Raw genomic sequence first — 18,122 nt, forward strand, 5'->3', positions numbered from 1 at the left:
CGTGACATTGTACAGGAGACAGGGATCAAGACCATCCCCAGGGAAAAGAAATGCAAAAAAGCAAAATGGCTGTCTGGGGAGGCCTTACAAATAGCTGTGAAAAGAAGAGAAGTGAAAAGCAAAGGAGAAAAGGAAAGATATAAACATTTGAATGCAGAGTTCCAAAGAATAGCAAGAAGAGATAAGAAAGCCTTCCTCAGCGATCAATGCAAAAAAATAGAGGAAAACAACAGAATGGGAAAGACTAGGGATCTCTTCAAGAAAATCAGAGATACCAAAGGAACATTTCATGCAAAGATGAGCTCAATAAAGGACAGAAATGGTATGGACCTAACAGAAGCAGAAGATATTAAGAAGAGATGGCAAGAATAAACAGAAGAACTGTACAAAAAAGATCTTCACGACCCAGATAATCATGATGGTGTGATCACTCACCTAGAGCCAGACATCCTGGAATGTGAAGTCAAGTGGGCCTTAGAAAGCATCACTACGAACAAAGCTAGTGGAGGTGATGGAATTCCAGTTCAGCTATTTCAAATCCTGAAAGATGATGCTGTGAAAGTGCTGCACTCAATATGCCAGCAAACTTGGAAAAGTCAGCAGTGGCCACAGGACTGGAAAAGGTCAGTTTTCATTCCAATCCCAAAGAAAGGCAATGCCAAAGAATGCTCAAACTACCACACAATTGCACTCATCTCACATGCTAGCAAAGTAATGCTCAAAATTCTCCAAGCCAGGCTTCAGCAATATGTGAACTGTGAACTTCCTGATGTTCAAGCTGGTTTTAGAAAAGGCAGAGGAACCAGAGATCAAATTGCCAACATCCGCTGGATCATGGAAAAAGCAAGAGTTCCAGAAAAACATCTATTTCTGCTTTATTGACTATGCCAAAGCCTTTGACTGTGTGGATCACAATCAACTGTGGAAAATTCTGAAAGAGATGGGAATATCAGACCATCTGATCTGCCTCTTGAGAAATTTGTATGCAGGTCAGGAAGCAACAGTTAGAAGTGGACAGGGAACAACAGACTGGTTCCAAATAGGAAAAGGAGTAGATCAAGGCTGTATATTGTCACCTTGTTTATTTAACTTATATGCAGAGTACATCATGAGAAACACTGGACTGGAAGAAACACTAACTGGAATCAAGATTGCCGGGAGAAATATCAATAACCTCAGATATGCAGATGACACCACCCTTATGGCAGAAAGTGAAGAGGAACTCAAAAGCCTCTTGATGAAAGTGAAAGTGGGGAGTGAAAAAGTTGGCTTAAAGCCCAACATTCAGAAAATGAAGATCATGGCATCTGGTCCCACCACTTCATGGGAAACAGATGGGGAAACAGTGGAAACAGTGTCAGACTTTATGTTTCTGGGCTCCAAAATCACTACAGATGGTAACTGCAGCCATGAAATTAAAAGACACTTACTCCTTGGAAGGAAAGTTATGACCAACCTAGAGAGCATATTCAAAAGCAGAAACATTACTTTGCCAACAAAGGTTCGTCTAGTCAAGGCTATGGTTTTTCCTGTGGTCATGTATGGATGTGAGAGTTGGACTGTGAAGAAGGCTGAGCACCGAAGAATTGATGCTTTTGAACTGTGGTGTTGGAGAAGACTCTTGAGAGTCCCTTGGACTGCAAGGAGATCCAACCAGTCCATTCTGAAGATCAGCCCTAGATCTGAAGGAATGATGCTAAAGATGAAACTCCAGTACTTTGGCTACCTCATGCGAAGAGTTGACTCATTGGAAAAGACTCTGATGCTGGGAGGGTTTGGGGGCAAGAGGAGAAGGGGACGACAGAGGATGAGATGGTTGGATGGCATCACTGACTTGATGGACATGAGTCTCAGTGAACTCTGGGAGTTGGTGATGGACAGGGAGGCCTGGTGTGCTTTGATTCATGGGGTCGCAAAGAGTCGGACACGACTGAGCGACCTACCTGATCTGATGTTTAGATAAGTATCATCAGAAGTCTTTACTCACAGACAGATGCAACTCCTCACTTCTAGAGTAGGAGTTTGAATTTAGGTTTTCAGTTTCCAGCTCTGTAATCTCTCCACTGTCTCTTTTATATTATGGTGCCTGCTGATCCTAGGGGAGAAGGCAATGGCAACCCACTCCAGTACTCTTGCCTGGAAAATCCCATGGATGGAGGAGCCTGGTAGGCTGCAATCCATGGGGTCGTGAAGAGTTGGACACAACTGAGCGACTTCACTTTTGACTTTCATGCATTGGAGAAGGAAATGGCAACCCACTCCAGTGTTCTTGCCTGAAGAATCCCAGGGACGGGGGAATCTGGTGGGCTGCCGTCTCTGGGGTCGCACAGAGTTGGACTCGACTGAAGCAACTTAGTAGCAGCAGCTTAGGATGCTAGAATTTGACTTGTTCCTTTTCCTAGCACCCATGAAATACAGCACTCAATATCAAGTTTAAGCATAAAAAAAAGGTAGTATCACATTTTAGATTTTAATTGGTTACCTCCATGCCCTAAGTAAAAAAACCAAATCAGCCAAAGGCTGTTTTTGGCATTTCTCACCAATCTTTTTCTTTTTTTAATGAGTTTATTTTGCCTCCTGGCGCTCAGTAACCTTTAATATCTACCACTCAACCTCTATCTAGGTCTGCCCTTTCCTAAGGGCTTGAAACTCTCAGTTACACTCTCTTCCACCTCTCCATACCAATCAAAGCTGATGTGATTAGAGGAGAAATGTAGATTTACTGTCAAGGAAGGAATTTTCGGAGATGTAAGTATCATTTTAAGAAATATTTCCATTTCGTAAAAGGGACTTAAAAACCCAGTTGGATGCCTAAGATTGGAAATCACTGAAGAGTCATTAGTGAGTGAGAGGTCTCCTGGACACCCCCTTATCTAACCCAAGCAGCTACTTCTCTCCACACCTCAGCTCCTTGAACTTCCTCATGCACCCTCCACTCCCAGCCAGCACCGAGGCAACACAGCTTAAAGCAAGGGATTTGGTGTGCAGTCCTAGAAAAGTACCAGAGACAGGGACAACAAGGAGTGGTTTTGAATAATTCTACACTTCCCAGGTGGTGGTGCTAGTAGTAAAGAACCCACCTGCCCATACAGGAGACAGAAAAGACAGGGTTCCATCCCTGGGTCAGGAAGATCCCCTGGAGAAGGGAATGGCAACCCACTCCAGTATTACTGCCTGGAGAATCCCACGGACAGAGGAAGCTGGCAGGCTACCGTCCATGGGGTCACAGAGTCGGACACAACTGAAGCGACTTGGCACACACATATGTTAAAAAAGTATTCTTAGTAGATATTTTATCTGTGTAACACACATTGGATAATTAAAAGCTTTTCATGTTTTAATGTATGTTTGGCATGCTATAAACTCTCCAATAAATGTTCTTCCTTGTACGTTCTCTTTTCTTATTTGCTGTCACGTTACTTGGCATAGAATACCTACTTCCTCTTTGACTTCATTCTACCATAGTCTTTACATTCCTTCCTTGTGCATATCAGTTCCCTTGTGCCTATCAAGTGGAAAAAAAAAATGGAAATAAAAACAAAGCACACTCAAGCAAAGGCCTCAGATGTATGACTCATGGGCTAACTGGTCTTGAGCAAAGCATTTTTTTTTAACTTTAATATTTTTAATTAATTAATTTTATTTTTCCATGCTGGCTCTTGGTTGCTGCACAGCCTCTCTCTACTTGTGTTTAGACGAGACTACTCTTCACTGAGGTGCATCGGCTTCTCGTTGCGGTGGCTTCTCCTGCTGCAGAACAGGGGCTCAGTAGTTGTGGGCTTAGTTGCCCCATGGCACGTGGGATCTTTCCTGACCAGGAGTTGAACCCCTGTCCCCTGCACTGGGAGGCAGATTCTTTTGTTTTTATTGCCGATTCAAAACCACTGGACCACTAGGGAAGTTCTTGGGCATAGCACTTACCATGAATTCCTTACCATGGTGAAGCAGACTCACCTTGGGAAGGTCCTTTTCAGTTTCAGGATTCTACAATTTAAGCCTGCTTTTAGACATATGTCATTCATCTTGGTGAGAACCTTGTGGGGAAGGTAAGTAATATTATCCCCATGTTGCAGATGAAGAAATGAGGGGTTGCATACCTGCCAGGTAGCAGTGTAAGGAACCAAAGCCAGGTATTAGCTGACTTTTATCTCTACACAGAAAGGTAAGGCACTACTTCCCAATACAAAGAGAAAACAGAGAAGGTCAAGTGGGTGGGATATTAAGGGTTACCTACCAATTAATAGACAGAAGCAGGGGTTTCACCCTCTTAAGATATGGGATTGTAATGTAGATATATCATACTGTATTAGCTTACAATGACTAAGGGAAATTATTACTATATTCCCCCAGAGTAACAAATCTGTTTTAGACCTTATAGTTGTTTAATATCACCTAGGGATGGAGGATCTTGCCACACAAGTTAAAAAGAAAAAGGAAAGCAGTTTATTAAAAATAATGTTTAACCTCTTCTTCATACCAAATAATGAATATTTGTTTTATAACTTAAGAAATGCTTGTGTTCTGATATATGTTGGTTCTCTATATTTTAGGGGATAATGTAAATTTTAGACGTATTTCTTTGTTGGTATCCTTGGCGTAATAGTACACGCTAATCAATAGAATATTCCCATTTATGAGTTTAAAATTATTATTCTATTAAGCAGGGGAAACAGAATATGGGCAGTGGCAATGACAGTGATTTCTTGCCCTAACTGTACCATCTTCAAGATTTATCACTCCTTTAGGGGCATGTGGAGAAGGCAGTGGCACCCCACTCCAGTACTCTTGCCTGGAAAATCCCATGGACAGAGGAGCCTCGTAGGCTCTAATCCATGGGGTCGCTAAGAGTCGGGCACGACTGAGCGACTTCACTTTCACTTTTCACTTTCATGCATTGGAGAAGGAAATGGCAACCCACTCCAGTGTTCTGCCTGGAGAATCCCAGGGACAGAGGAGCCTAGTGGGCTGCTGTCTATGGGGTCGCACAGAGTCAGACACGACTGAAGTGACTTAGCAGCAGCAGCAGCAGTAGGGGCATGTAGCTGGATGTGTAGAACCCTGAACTAGCAGTCAGATGAACAGATTTATTCCCGAGACATTTCACTGACTCACTCTGTGACCATGCGCTCATCAGTTGATTTCCCTCAAGTTCTCAGATCTTAAAAGTAGTGCTGTTTCAGACTTCCCTAGTGCTCAGACAGTAAAGCATCTGCCTGCAATGCAGGAGACCTGGGTTTGATCTCTGCATAGAGAAGATCCCCTGGAGAAGGGAATGGCAACCCACTCCAGTATTCTTGCCTGGAGAATTCCATGGACAGAGAAGCCTGGTGGGCTATAGTCCATGGGGTCACAAACAGTCAGGCACAACTGAGTGACTAACACTTCTAATTCACTAACCTTTGAGAAACACTGTGAAAGAAGGTATAACTGTGTTTGTCTGAGTGTGTTACTCACTCAGTCGTGTCCAACTCTTTGTGACCACAGGGACTGCAGCCCACCAGGCTCCTTTGTCCATGGAATTCTCTAGGCAAGAATATTGGAGTGGATTGCCATTCCTTTCTCCAGGGGATCTTCCTGACCCAGGGATTGAACCTGGGTCTCCTGCCTTGCAGGCAGATTCTTTACCGTCTGAGCCAACAGTAAGTAACTTGTAAAAAGAGTAAAAGGGTGAAAAAAGAAAATGTAAAAAGGGTAAGGGCAGAAAAGCTAAGACTTGAATCTTAGTCAACTATTTTTTTTTAGAGAATTTACTTTTTTTTTAAATTTTTTTAAGAGAATTTTAATTTCACCATTTCTAAATGTTATCATGTGCTTCTTTTTCATGTGTAGGGAAAAGGGGACTGAAGAAAAAGAAGGGTTCATCTTCCCTTTTCCCACTCCAACCTCGTAAGTCTGATTCTGCTCTCTCATAATGACCCAGTTGAGTGTTATTCAGAATGTTAATGCACTTACACATTAAACGGAAGGAGGAATTCCTCATTTTTGAGAAAGGGGAAAACCCCACATATTTCAAAATTCTCTTCAGAGCTTGCTTCACTGCTTCCATTCGTTCACAATTGCTGAACTGCTCTTCTCCAAGGACACAAAGACAGTGACGATATGGCGTGAGACGAAGAGCCCACAGATGAAAGGCACTCGATACTTAAACAATTAGCACACTACAGGTCCGTGAGTGTGAAGTGAAAGAAGACAGCGTAGAGGAGATAGGAGCATCTTAAAAGAGGCCAAAAAGTGCTTTATCAGTTAACCTTGCTGCACCATGGAGGCAAGAAAAAAAGGTCATTTTCTAGACACTGTAAGTTTTATAGTAATGTTTGTTTTAATGAATATTTAATCAAGCCGATTGTACACCAGGCAGTGTGCCAGGCAGCAGTAAAGTCTATAAAGGCATCAGTTTGGAAGTTGGCTAGATAAAATTACAACTCCATTTCTGGCTATAGGTATGACCTTGGGCAAGTTGGCTGACCTCTCAAAATCTGTTTCTTCATTTAGAGAATGGAGATTATAGATAAAAGGGTCTATACCTCACAAGGTTGTATGAAGATTAAATGAGAAAATACACATAAAGACTCAGCCCAGTCTTTGGCACCTTCTAAGATGGTAAGTGTTCAGTAAATACTGGCTATTACTGAGTAATCTATATATAGTTTCTCACTGAAGTCTTACAACAATCCAGTGGACAGGCATTCTTAAAATGAGGTCAATACAAAGAGGACTGAGGATATAGAGCACAGGAGATGCTAGGAAGGTAGGTTCCAAACCATAAAAGATAGTGTGTGTAACATAAGGACTCGGAATATATGTAGCAGGCAATGGTAAATCTTAAGAGGATTTTTAAAAGAGAACCAATCAGTCCCATTAATATGTTTCAGAAAGATCATTAAGATGGTAGTGTGGATAATGGATTGGAAGGGCATGAAGAAAGAAAAGAAGGTTAGAAGTCCAGTTAGGAATTCCTTGTAATCAAGTACTCTGAGATATAGTAGTATGGGAAATTCCCAATGCAACACTACAGAGCTTCAGAAAAAAATAGCTGGCAGATCCCCTGCCCCTCCAATCTGTACCTCTTCCTACATCCTGTCATGACAGAAGCTTTAGGACTTGCCTTACAGCTAACGTTTTCAGCTATGAATTGCACCAGCATTCTTTTCAAATTGGTCGTCTTTGTTAGCAAGTGGCATGAAGCTTAATCACCTCTGAAAAGACAGCAAGTAAGTCCCTTGCTGGTACTGGAAGAACCAAGTATCAGTGCGATTGTTCCTTGACTGCAGGGGAAAAGTAGACAAGAAGCTCTAAAAACACTTGGGTAGTTTGCTAGCTTTATCATTTTTGTCATCTTCATATGTTGGTTATGTTATCATTATCAGTTTCCTGTATTGATTCAATAGTAGTAAATCATCCACAGTAGGAAAGGTGATACAAAATATAAACAGAATATCTCACTTTATATTGATTTACCATCACATACCTAATGTTTTATTTTTTCTATTTCAAAAAGCCTATTTTCTATATTTAATGTTCCTGCTGGGAACAGCAGTCCCTTTTCACTATTTTTGCTTAAAATTATCAACGGTAAAATATATGCTTTGAAAGACAAAGGAAAGTAAGGGAAGATTAAAACATGTTGATGGCCAGTCTTCTCTCAACAAAACTGAAGCTAGTTCATAAGGACTGCTATCTTGATTATGGACCAGTGTCTGAATATATACTTTGAGAAATGTATGAGAAACCAAGTTTTGAAATACCACCTTTTCTATCCTGAAGTCTTCCCTTTCTGCTTGTGCTCTGATCCAGTTTTTATTAACAAGACATGTTTTCTCAGAGTTGCCACAATTTCAATTGTTTGCATAACATGTACATGTACCTTAAGATAAATGTGGTTGCTGACTTGAAAGGTTAACTGTATAGAAAAAAAAGAGTCAAGACCTTGAGGAAAATAAGGGTCTGGACATTTTCTGTTTTTCAGGATTTGCAATTTTGAAATGATAAAATATATGTGCTATCCCTTAAGCTACAGAGTACATTAAAAATTAAGCTGCCTCTAAAATGTATTATTATATATATTACAAATTGACTTTAAATATTTATATATTTAAAACTAGAAACTGTAAATGTCTTGAAGAATTACATTATGGAGTAAATTAAACTATGGACTATTTAATAATTTTGAAACTGAGAAAAAGTATCTCAACAATAGTGAATAATAACCTGGAGATAGTTTCTTCAAGTTTAAGATTTAGTGGTGGTTGTTTTGATTATTACAAAAATGTATGATGTTAAATCAGGAAATCAGCCTTAAGACTTGAAAGAGAAAGTATAGGGAAAAAAGCCATCCTTAAATGAAATATTTATCTGAAGCTTTAAAAACACATAGGATTTTTTAAAAACTAAGAAAAGTGAGATGCTTTTAAAGTAAAAAAAAATATATCGTTAAGAGTTAATCATCCACACAGATAAGGTGTTAAGAAACCAAAGACCAAAGGAGAAATAAATAAACTAATTTAAAAATATGAAAAAGGACTGAATTAAAAGAGAAAAGTCACCAAACTTCAATCAAGGCCATGTCTTACAGAGAATTACATTTGTAGAAATACAAATGAAAATATAAATATAATAAGCAAGAAACAGGAAATACTATTTAAAAATATAATAAATCCACAAAAGTGAAAAGGGTTTTCTTAGCTAATAGACCAAGACAATAAATATCATACGTCTACATGATAACTTAAATGATAACTTAATTTTAAAAATTAAAAAAAAGAATATGAGGTTAAGTGTACAACCCTGACTTACCTCTAATAAGCAAGCTTAATAGCTCCAGCCCTGAGATATTTCTAATATGCCCAGATTGCATTTAAGGCAGATTCTTTACCATCTGAGCCACATGGAAAGCCTTGTTTTGTTTTGTTTTTTTCCATTTTTAAAATTCTTTTTTGCCTTGAAAGAACTTATGCTATAAAACACATACCCACACACACAGAGGCTATTAGAGCAAACTGAGATCACCTTTTCTTTGATTCACTGTAGGAACTCCTTTGTTCCTCTTTTTTCAGCAATGAGCAAGCAGGCTTTAGTTATATACCAAAGCCCCAAGTTCATTTTAACTCTAGGTTAAAAGACAGATTTGACTCTTGGACAACTTTGATGATGCATGGGGGATCATATGACCTACATCTGTGTAACTGGGGGAAGGGCTGCTTTGTAGGCCTTATGTTATGCAACATTTTTATACCACGGTTTCCTTCTCTGTAAAATAGAAATAAAGTTAGTCCTGCCTACTTCATGAAGTTTTCCTCAGGGCTCAGATGGTAGAGTCTGCCTGCAATGTAGGAGATCTGGGTTTGATCCCTGCGTTGGGAAGATCCTCTGAAGAAGGAAATAGCAACCCACTCTAGTATTCTTGCCTGGGAAATCCCATGGACAGAGGAGCCTGGTGGGCTGCATCCCATGGGGTCGCTAAGAGTCAGACACAACTGAGTGACAAACACACACACACTTCATGAGGATGTTAAGGAATTTTAAGTAAAATGAGAATGCATGTAAAGGTTTTTACAAATGATGCAGTGCAGAGAAAATTCCAGTTATTTTCTACTACTGATAGAAATAGTAGTGGATTTATACTTGAGACACACTTAAAGAAGAAAAACAATTCCAGTGCTCTTAGGCTTAAATGAACATCAATTATGAGCGTACATTATGTCACTGGCTGACTCTGAGACCTCATCCTGGACTATTACTACTTTGTCCAGTTGTACTTTTTCCGTTCTGTGAACAAACCAAGTTTGTTTTCATCTTCCAACCTTTATATTTACAATCTCTCTACTTGGTTAGTGTATGGCTTCTCACCATATGGGTCTCAACTCTAATGACACCTTCTCAGAGATGCCCCCCATCATTATCCAAGCTAATCCCACTGCTGCCCCACCCTACTACAGTCTCATGTGATCACATAACTCTATATTTTTCCTATTATTAATATTTTCTTCCTAACACTATTTAAATATCTTGCCTGCTTTTCACTTGTTTGTGGAGAAATCACCACCATGGAAGGGCATAGGGTCCTTTTTACAGACACCCTGAGTAACAACTTAGCAGTCTGTCACTAAGCTAGATGGGACTGCCAGCACTTGGATGACAGTCAGAAGTTCACAGCGACCTTGTCAAATCAAAGAAATGAACAGCTGGAAACCTGACTTCCCAGAGGAGCAAGGTGGGTAGGGAAGGATGTGCAATTGGTAATTTTCCAAATGATGCATTTAGATAAGTAATGATATATCCTTTTACTAATTAAATTCAATATGTATTTACACAACCTTCAGATAACTTGATTTGTCTGTAATTTCTATTTAGCAGCATATGTAATGCTGTTTTAAAGTAGTCTCTCTCACTTAGTCCAGTCATCTAAAGCAAAACTGTGACGTGTCACATTTACTGCTGGCATTCCCCAACCTCCTCTTTCATAAAGTGTTTCCTTACTCTTGAGATATTTAATCCCCTTTCACTCCCAGGTGGCGCTAGTGATAAAGAACTCGCCTGCCAAGGCAGGGGATGGAAGCGATGACTGTTCGATTCCTGGGTCTGGAAGATCCCCTGGAGGAGAGCACAGCAACCCACTCCAGTATTCTTGCCTGGAGAATCCCATGGACAGAGGGGGCTGATGAGCTACAGTCCATGAGGTTGCAAAGAGTTCGACACAACTGAAGTGACTTAGCATACATGCACGCACTCACTATTTACACACCTGCCCCACAACTCTCCAAGGCCCGGCTTTCAGCTGTCAGCAGATCTCTATTTGCTGTTTCATCTAAATTCCAATTCAGAAGTAGACATAACCCGACTGTGACACTCTACGAAATGCATAATTATAACTGTCTGCATATATGTCTGTCCTTCTCATTAAATTCTACTTGTCTTACCAAATACAGAGCTCTAGCACTTATTTATTATAGAACACAGTAGACATTCAATAAATGCTTTCATTTTGTATTTTTCCAGAGTGTTGCTTTTTTCTTTTTAACATTGCCCATATGTTACTTTATTATTACTACTAGAACATAAACATGAGTGGGATTGGAGTCATTTGTTTATACACTTTTCCATGTTAAAAACTTACACCTTCTTTTTAGGGAAAAAAAAAAAAAGTCAAAGAAAGATGGAGGAAAGAGGCTTTGTTATGTCTGGCCGTGCCAGGTCAGGCACTCGCAATTTTCCCCTTAACTGGAAGAAAAACACATTGCAGAAAATCCCAGAGAATAGTTGAATCTATATATAGTCCTATTTTTCCAATTGATCTACTCAGTGATTTAAACAAGGAGTGGTCTGAACATAGACTCCAAAATCAAGTCTTGGATTTGAATCCCGATTCTGACCCTTAGCTTGCTCGACTTCAGGCATTTTCTTAATCATTCTGCGATTTCACTTCCTTGTTTATAATATGGGGGTAATAATTATACCTAATGAACAGGGTTGATATCTGAAGATACGGTCAACAAATATTTGAGGATATATTATTACACACTAGACTCTGTTCTTGGTATAAAAGAAAGAATATGAAAAAAAAAAGACAAAAACATTCTTCTTCACAGGGTTTGCATTCCAGTTAGTAAGATAAATATCAACACACATATTTGTTACTGATAAGTGCTAAGGAGGAAAAAAAAAAAAAAAAACACAGAGAAGGCAGGTACGAAATGTGGCGGGGCTGGAGGGTTTTAAGTTTTAGATAAGGTGGCCAGGGAAAGTCACATTGAAAAGTTATAACTCCTGAAAAAAGGCTAAAGAACATGAGGGAGCTGGCTATATGAGCCTCTATAGGAAGAGCCTCCAAGGCTCAGACTTGTCCAACTCTTTGACACTCTGTAGACTGTACCCTGCCAGGCTCCTTAATCTGTGGGATTTTCCACTGGAGTGGGATGCCATCTTGTCTTCCAGGAAATCTTTCTGATCCAGGGATCAACCTGCATCTTCTACCTTTCCTGCATTTGCAGGTGGATTCTTTACCACTGAGCCACCTGGGAATCTCCAAGACAGAGGGAACAGCAACTGAAAAAGCCGTGTGAAAGAAACGAGCATGTCTGGTTGGTTCAAGGAACAGCAAAGGTAGGTGGAATGCAGCGGCACTGAAGGAAACAAGCGCTGTGTGTGCGCGCACGCGCTCAGGTGGGGATGACCAGTTAAGACTGCACCATGATGAGAACTTCAGCTTGGCTTTCACTCTGAGAGAGAGGAGCCCCTGAAGAGGTTTGGGCATAGGAGAGAGACAATGAGATTCACACAGTGAGATTCCTGGTACCACATATCTCCACCTGCCTTCCTGAAAGCTGACGGGTAGAGGGGTGGTGCGGAAAGCAGCAGAGGCAGGGGGACCAGTCAGGAGGCCGTTTCCATAACGCAGCTGAAAGATTAAGGTATTTGGACCCAGAAGGGAGTAGCACAGGTGGCTAAGAGCTGGGCAGATTCCGGATTTATTTTGAGAATAGAGCCAGCTGAATCTCAGGGATGATCAGAGTAGAAGAGGAAAAAGAAGAGTCTTAAAAATGCAGCAGTGTCTCTGGTCTGAACAACTAGAAAATGGTGCTTCCATGAACTTCCAGGAGTTAATACATGCTTGATGCATGATTTATATAACTTTGCTAAAATGTGTTAAGATGTTAATGAATTAATATGGGTAAACCACTTAGTATAGTACTTAATATTAAGTCCATCCAATATAAGTGTTAAATGTTAACTATTAATAAGTTGAGATGGGAAGTGTATTAACCCCCAATATATTATTAGATGAGAAAATGCTCACAGTAGAAAACTTTTGGCTTTTGAAAACAAAGTGACTGAAATGAGATAATGACAGACCCTCCATTGGAAGCTTAAGTGTAGAAGATAAACAGGATTTTCAAATGACCACAATTCCCTCTCCTTCAATTCCCCTTTTCACCTGCACATGCCTTTAATATAGTATTTGTCTTTTTTACTCTAGCTCTTGAAAGTATCCCTATCTTCAAAAGCAACGCATGCACAAAGCATATTTCTCTTCCAAAAAAAAATTGTGTTTTATACTTACTATAGCAATGAAATTTATATTCAACAATACTATTTTAACTGACGTGGAAGTATCCTGTATTTTGAAGATACAGCAATGACATTTATTTTTGATTGTTATTTTATTTTCTTGAAACTGTGAAAGCCAATACAATGAAATGTAAGTATTAAAGAATGCTCAAATACATACAAATATCCTAACCAGCTTTTTTTAAAAAGCACTTTTGGTTTCTATGTTTTTCTGTAGAATTCATTTTTCATTGGCAAATTGTAAGATGAAATTTCAAGCTGGAAATATCCGAAATCTTCTTGATGGCAGAAAAAGGGTCCTGATGATGGAAATAACTATGTGACTTATCTGATTTGATTCAATCAATTTAGCATCATTTCTCGTTTGTGAATATCTGGGACCAGGGAGTATTATTACTTACAGAATTTTTTCCCAGTGGGCATTAACTTACACCATGACTTTCTGTGGGAAATAAGACTCTACTAAAATGTATGTTCATGTGCCAATTCTGTTTAAGTCTTTATGTATAACAGGGCTTGGTAAATAAATAACATTGGGGACCCAATAAATAGACAATAAGTTTTGGTTGCTTCAACCAGACCAAGCAATCAATTCAAACACAGAAAAAACAATAATTTCTGGCCATCTCCCCACCACTCCATTCCACCATGTTTTCCTCCGTTAGACAAAACTTTGTCATATAATGATTCCAAAATACACTGTTAAACACCCTTATGTTATTTTTTCGAAGTCTTACTGTAATTTACAGATCGATATGACTCTTAAATGGAAGGAACAAAGATAGGAAAGGAATTGGGGAATCTAAGTACCATCTTTTATTTTTAATGCCACAGAGGTGCTGTGGGCTGTGGTTCTGCTAATTCAATAAAGGACACAAGCTTTCAGAGACTGGCATGCATTCAGCACTGGGATTCAAGACAGCTTTGGACTCGAAAGCTGGAAGTTCTCTGAAGAGAGATTTCACAGTTCTTCTTACAATTTAGTCAATGAGTTAATGGGTCACATCATCATTTCCAGTGATAATTAAAATGCAGAATTTACTCTCTTTAATTTGGGATGAATTTTATAATTTCTTCTTTCCTCCAATAGTCTGATTTTTAATGTTGATGCTACAGTTGATAGTTGAACAGTATTTCATAGTTTATCAAGTGCTGTCATACACATTTCATATTCAATATTTTACTGGTCCAATATTTTTTTACAAATTGTCCTAACAATCTTATGATGAAGAACTTATTCATTATTTCTATTCTTTGAATATGTAATTTGAAACTCTAAGAACAATTATTAATCACTAAGTACATATAGTTTAAATGAGTAGAACCATAACTTGAACCACATCAGTACTGTTAAATATTGGTAATTATCTTACTAATAAAATTCTGGGAGTATCTTCAGAGGTTTTCAGTCAAGGCAGTTGGTCCAAGAGCAAGTAGAACCACAAGGAATTAGAGTGGAGGAAAGTAGTGAGAAGTGACCCAAGTTAGTCATGGATAAGCAACATAACAGAAAGAGAATACTATTACAGAGTTTAAATGTGAAATGCATAGCATTTAGCATATAATACAAGTAATGTATTTATCTAAAGTTTTTACTTACGTATTTCATCAAGATTGCATTGATTATAAGATGCACCACTGAGAGAGAAAAAGGCAAAATCCTGTCAATTAAACCACGACACACCACTAATCATAAGACACTTTCAGATTTTAAAAAGTTAAAATGTGAAAAAAGGTATGTCTTAGAAGCCAGGAAATATAGTGCCGGTAACAGCAGAGGGTATGGAAATTCTCAAAATCAGTCATAATACAATCTAACTAGACAATCAATAAACATTTATTAAGTGCCTTTGGATGGGTATAAAGAAGCAAAATGCGTAATCTAGGTGAAGAGGCTTAAGTGCCACGTATAAAATATTAATTGCTGTCTTTCAGTCTTACAGTGATGGCCACTGGTTGGAGAAAACAAATCTGCTTGTGCAACAAAGATGCCTGGGTGTGCAACTGCCAGGAGGATATGATATATAGGAGGGAGGAAGAGAGGAATAAAGAAGAGGAAGCAACTGGGGGAGGGGAGGATGGCTTGGAGGACAGGTGGGAGGAATGGAAGGCGGGGTCCAACCCAACCCAGAGCTTCACTGAAATTCAGGAGTGGCCAGAATCCTGTGCGCATGGATCTCCTAATCTTATAAAATATAATCACTGGGCTGTATGTGAAATGATTCTTAAAAACAACAGCTTTGAAAAAGGGCTTCACACACTTTTGTAACATCTATAGTCTAAAGGTTTTTCCATTCTTGTATATTTTTTAAATCTCAAAGATTGAAAACTTAGACACTTTGGATACCTCTCAAATTTGAGCTGAATGTAATTGTTTAAACACTAGGTGTTGCTTGGAAATTACATTTTGCTATGACTGGTTATCTGGAGAAGGCAATGGCAAGCCACTCCAGTACTCTTGCCTAGAAAATCCCATGGACCAAGGAGCCTGGTAGGCTGCAGTCCATGGGGTCGCTAAGAGTCGGACACGACTGAGAGACTTCACTTTCACTTTTCACTTTCCTGCATTGGAGAAAGAAATGGCAACCCACTCCAGTGCTCTTGCCTGGAGAATCCCAGGGACGGGGAAGCCTGGTGGGCTGCCGTCTATGGGGTCGCACAGAGTTGGACACGACTGATGTGACTTAGCAGCAGCAGCAGCATGACTGGTTATCAACCTGTTTGATGACTTAAAAGTTTTAGATTCTGTGATTAAAACGAAAAGTTGTTTGGGCTAAAGCCAATCATCTAAATATCTAACTTGGGCATTTTGCATATTATTGATATTATGATTACCAGCACTGAATCTGTGTGCTGAATTGGAAAAATGAAATTAGATTGTTTATTTCTAATTAAAAACATTTCTTTTTCTGCAAAGATATTACATAATTTACCCTGTATTGTGAAATAATTGCTTTTGAAATTAACCAAATAAAAAGAAAAACATTCAACCTTTTAACTGGGCATTATGCTCATAAATTTATCACTAATTTGAAAGGGCATATCCCACAGCACTCTGATATTGTTACACAGTTGTTTGTGATTGAGGAAAAACTAACCTGGTAATAGTATTTACTTCTTTTGAAAAGAAAAAATAAAATAATAATTCAGAACAATTTCATTTTTAAAAGTCAGTAATGAATTCCATCTGCTGTATGCCATTAAAAACAAAGAGGTTACTCACATGCCTCAGATCTTTTTAGGTCTTTGTTCCTTCCATTGAAAAGCATAGGCCAACCCCTCAATAATAAAGTTATTTTGACTTGTCTGACAAAAACTTAAAAAAACCAAAAACTTATCAATTTCCCTCCACATTTCAGTGGAGCCTAGAGGACTTGAAATAACATGTTAAAGAAAAACAAAGGCATTTAAGCAAACTTTTAAGAGAATGGTTAGGAGAATCTAAAGAAATGCGTACCAGTCTCTGAAACTCAGAGCACAGTGGTGATAAAAACATAAGCATATGACTTAATCACGATCATTACCCTAGCTGTGCACAAACTGTCAGTTTGGGGCAAGAGAAGGTAATATGGAAAAGATAGACAAATATGACAAATGACAAATTGACAAATATGACAAATGACAAATTGACAAATATGACAAATGATTTCCTGTGAATGCACTAAAAAAAAAAAAAAAAAAAACCACCAATGACATATTCAAATGGCCACTGGACATGAAAACAGACTTAAAATCACTATGTTTGAATCTATTTCTGGGAGTGCCTCCATATAGAATCACGGCAGCCGCACCTACAGAAAATCACAGACAAATAATGAACATGCAGAGAAAGTCTTTTTTTATATCCTCTATTCAGATTAGTATTTTAACAGAGTCACTCCCTCCTGGTAACTCCCAACAAACATTCCCTTTCTGGAGGTAGCAGCCAACAGAACCGCAGGGCTCATCTGGATTTGGAAAATAGAACAAAGTCATCCTTCTCTGACCTTCTAAAATGACTGGTTTAAAGCTGAGAGCACTCACACATACCTTTGCGTAGGCAGAGCATTTCTGAGGTCCTCCCTTCAAACCCTATTCAGCCAGCAGTGAGCTGCTCTCAGGAAGAGAGGACGGGATTTTGGTTCCTGTGCTTCCTCAGGTAATACAACACTTCCTTCCTGGGAGAGACTGCCCTCTCCTCCAGGCCCTGACCTCTGGTGGCAGTGTTCAAGACTCAGATTGAGAGGTTTCTGCACACAGGAAACCCACTGCATCCGCTTTCTGACTGCAGCCTCATTCTTGGTTCACTGAACACTCTGGAAACAGTGCCAGTATGCTCTGCCTAGTAAGTTACTAAGTGGACCCTCTAAAGTCTCTCATAGAGTGAGAGAACAGAACTCAGTATCTAACTTCTGTACTCTTCTTATCTTAAAGTAAATCAATGCACAGCAAATCTCTGTTATTTAGTCCTAACAGTACTGACATTCAGCAGATCTGATAAGGCTGGGTCCTAACCTGGTTGGTGTTTTATATCCTTGCTGTTGTTTAGTGACTAAGTCATGTTCAACTCTTTTGCAACCTCCATGAATCGTAGCCCACCAGACTCCTTGGTCCATGAGATTTCCCAGCCAAGAATACTGGAGTGGGTTGCCATTTCCTTCTCCAGGGGATCTTCCTGACCCATGGATCAAACCTGCGTTTCCTGCATTGGCAGGCAGATTCTTCACCACTGAACCACCAGGGAAGCCCCAATATTTATACCTTTACAAATATTTAAATATGTTATTAGTTGATGAGCTAATAATCCAAACATAAGTGTGATTTTTTTTCCTCCAGAACCTCCATCTGCATTGTCATGATATAGTGCACATTGCTTTGCATTACAGTTATTTCCTTCTGTGTTTTCTCCCTGATGGGACAAGGAGAGAGTACATCATACTAGTAACAGTTCTGCAACTTAGCAAGTGAATGAATGGATAAGAGTCGTAATAATCCCCTTTCCTACCTGCCCCCAACCCCTCTTTAATTCACATTCTGTGTTATCCTTTAAAAGCAGATGGCACCATCCACTGCCTGCT

The 18,122-nt window shown here is 39.2% G+C and overlaps 1 protein-coding gene and 1 long non-coding RNA gene across 5 annotated transcripts in view; one reads left to right on the forward strand and one right to left on the reverse strand.

The window, feature by feature from the left end:
* Positions 1-18,122, reverse strand: part of OXR1 (oxidation resistance 1) — a 557,562-nt gene that overhangs the window by 136,677 nt on the left and 402,763 nt on the right. The gene's annotated exons all lie outside the window — the stretch shown is intronic.
* LOC139187008 (uncharacterized) lies at positions 500-11,678 on the forward strand. Its single transcript, XR_011570705.1, has 4 exons — positions 500-5,639; positions 5,830-5,886; positions 6,493-6,600; positions 10,509-11,678. It is a non-coding gene; the product is annotated as an uncharacterized lncRNA (long non-coding RNA).

Source organism: Bos indicus, chromosome 14, assembly GCF_029378745.1.
Source record: "Bos indicus isolate NIAB-ARS_2022 breed Sahiwal x Tharparkar chromosome 14, NIAB-ARS_B.indTharparkar_mat_pri_1.0, whole genome shotgun sequence".
NCBI lineage: Eukaryota > Metazoa > Chordata > Mammalia > Artiodactyla > Bovidae > Bos > Bos indicus.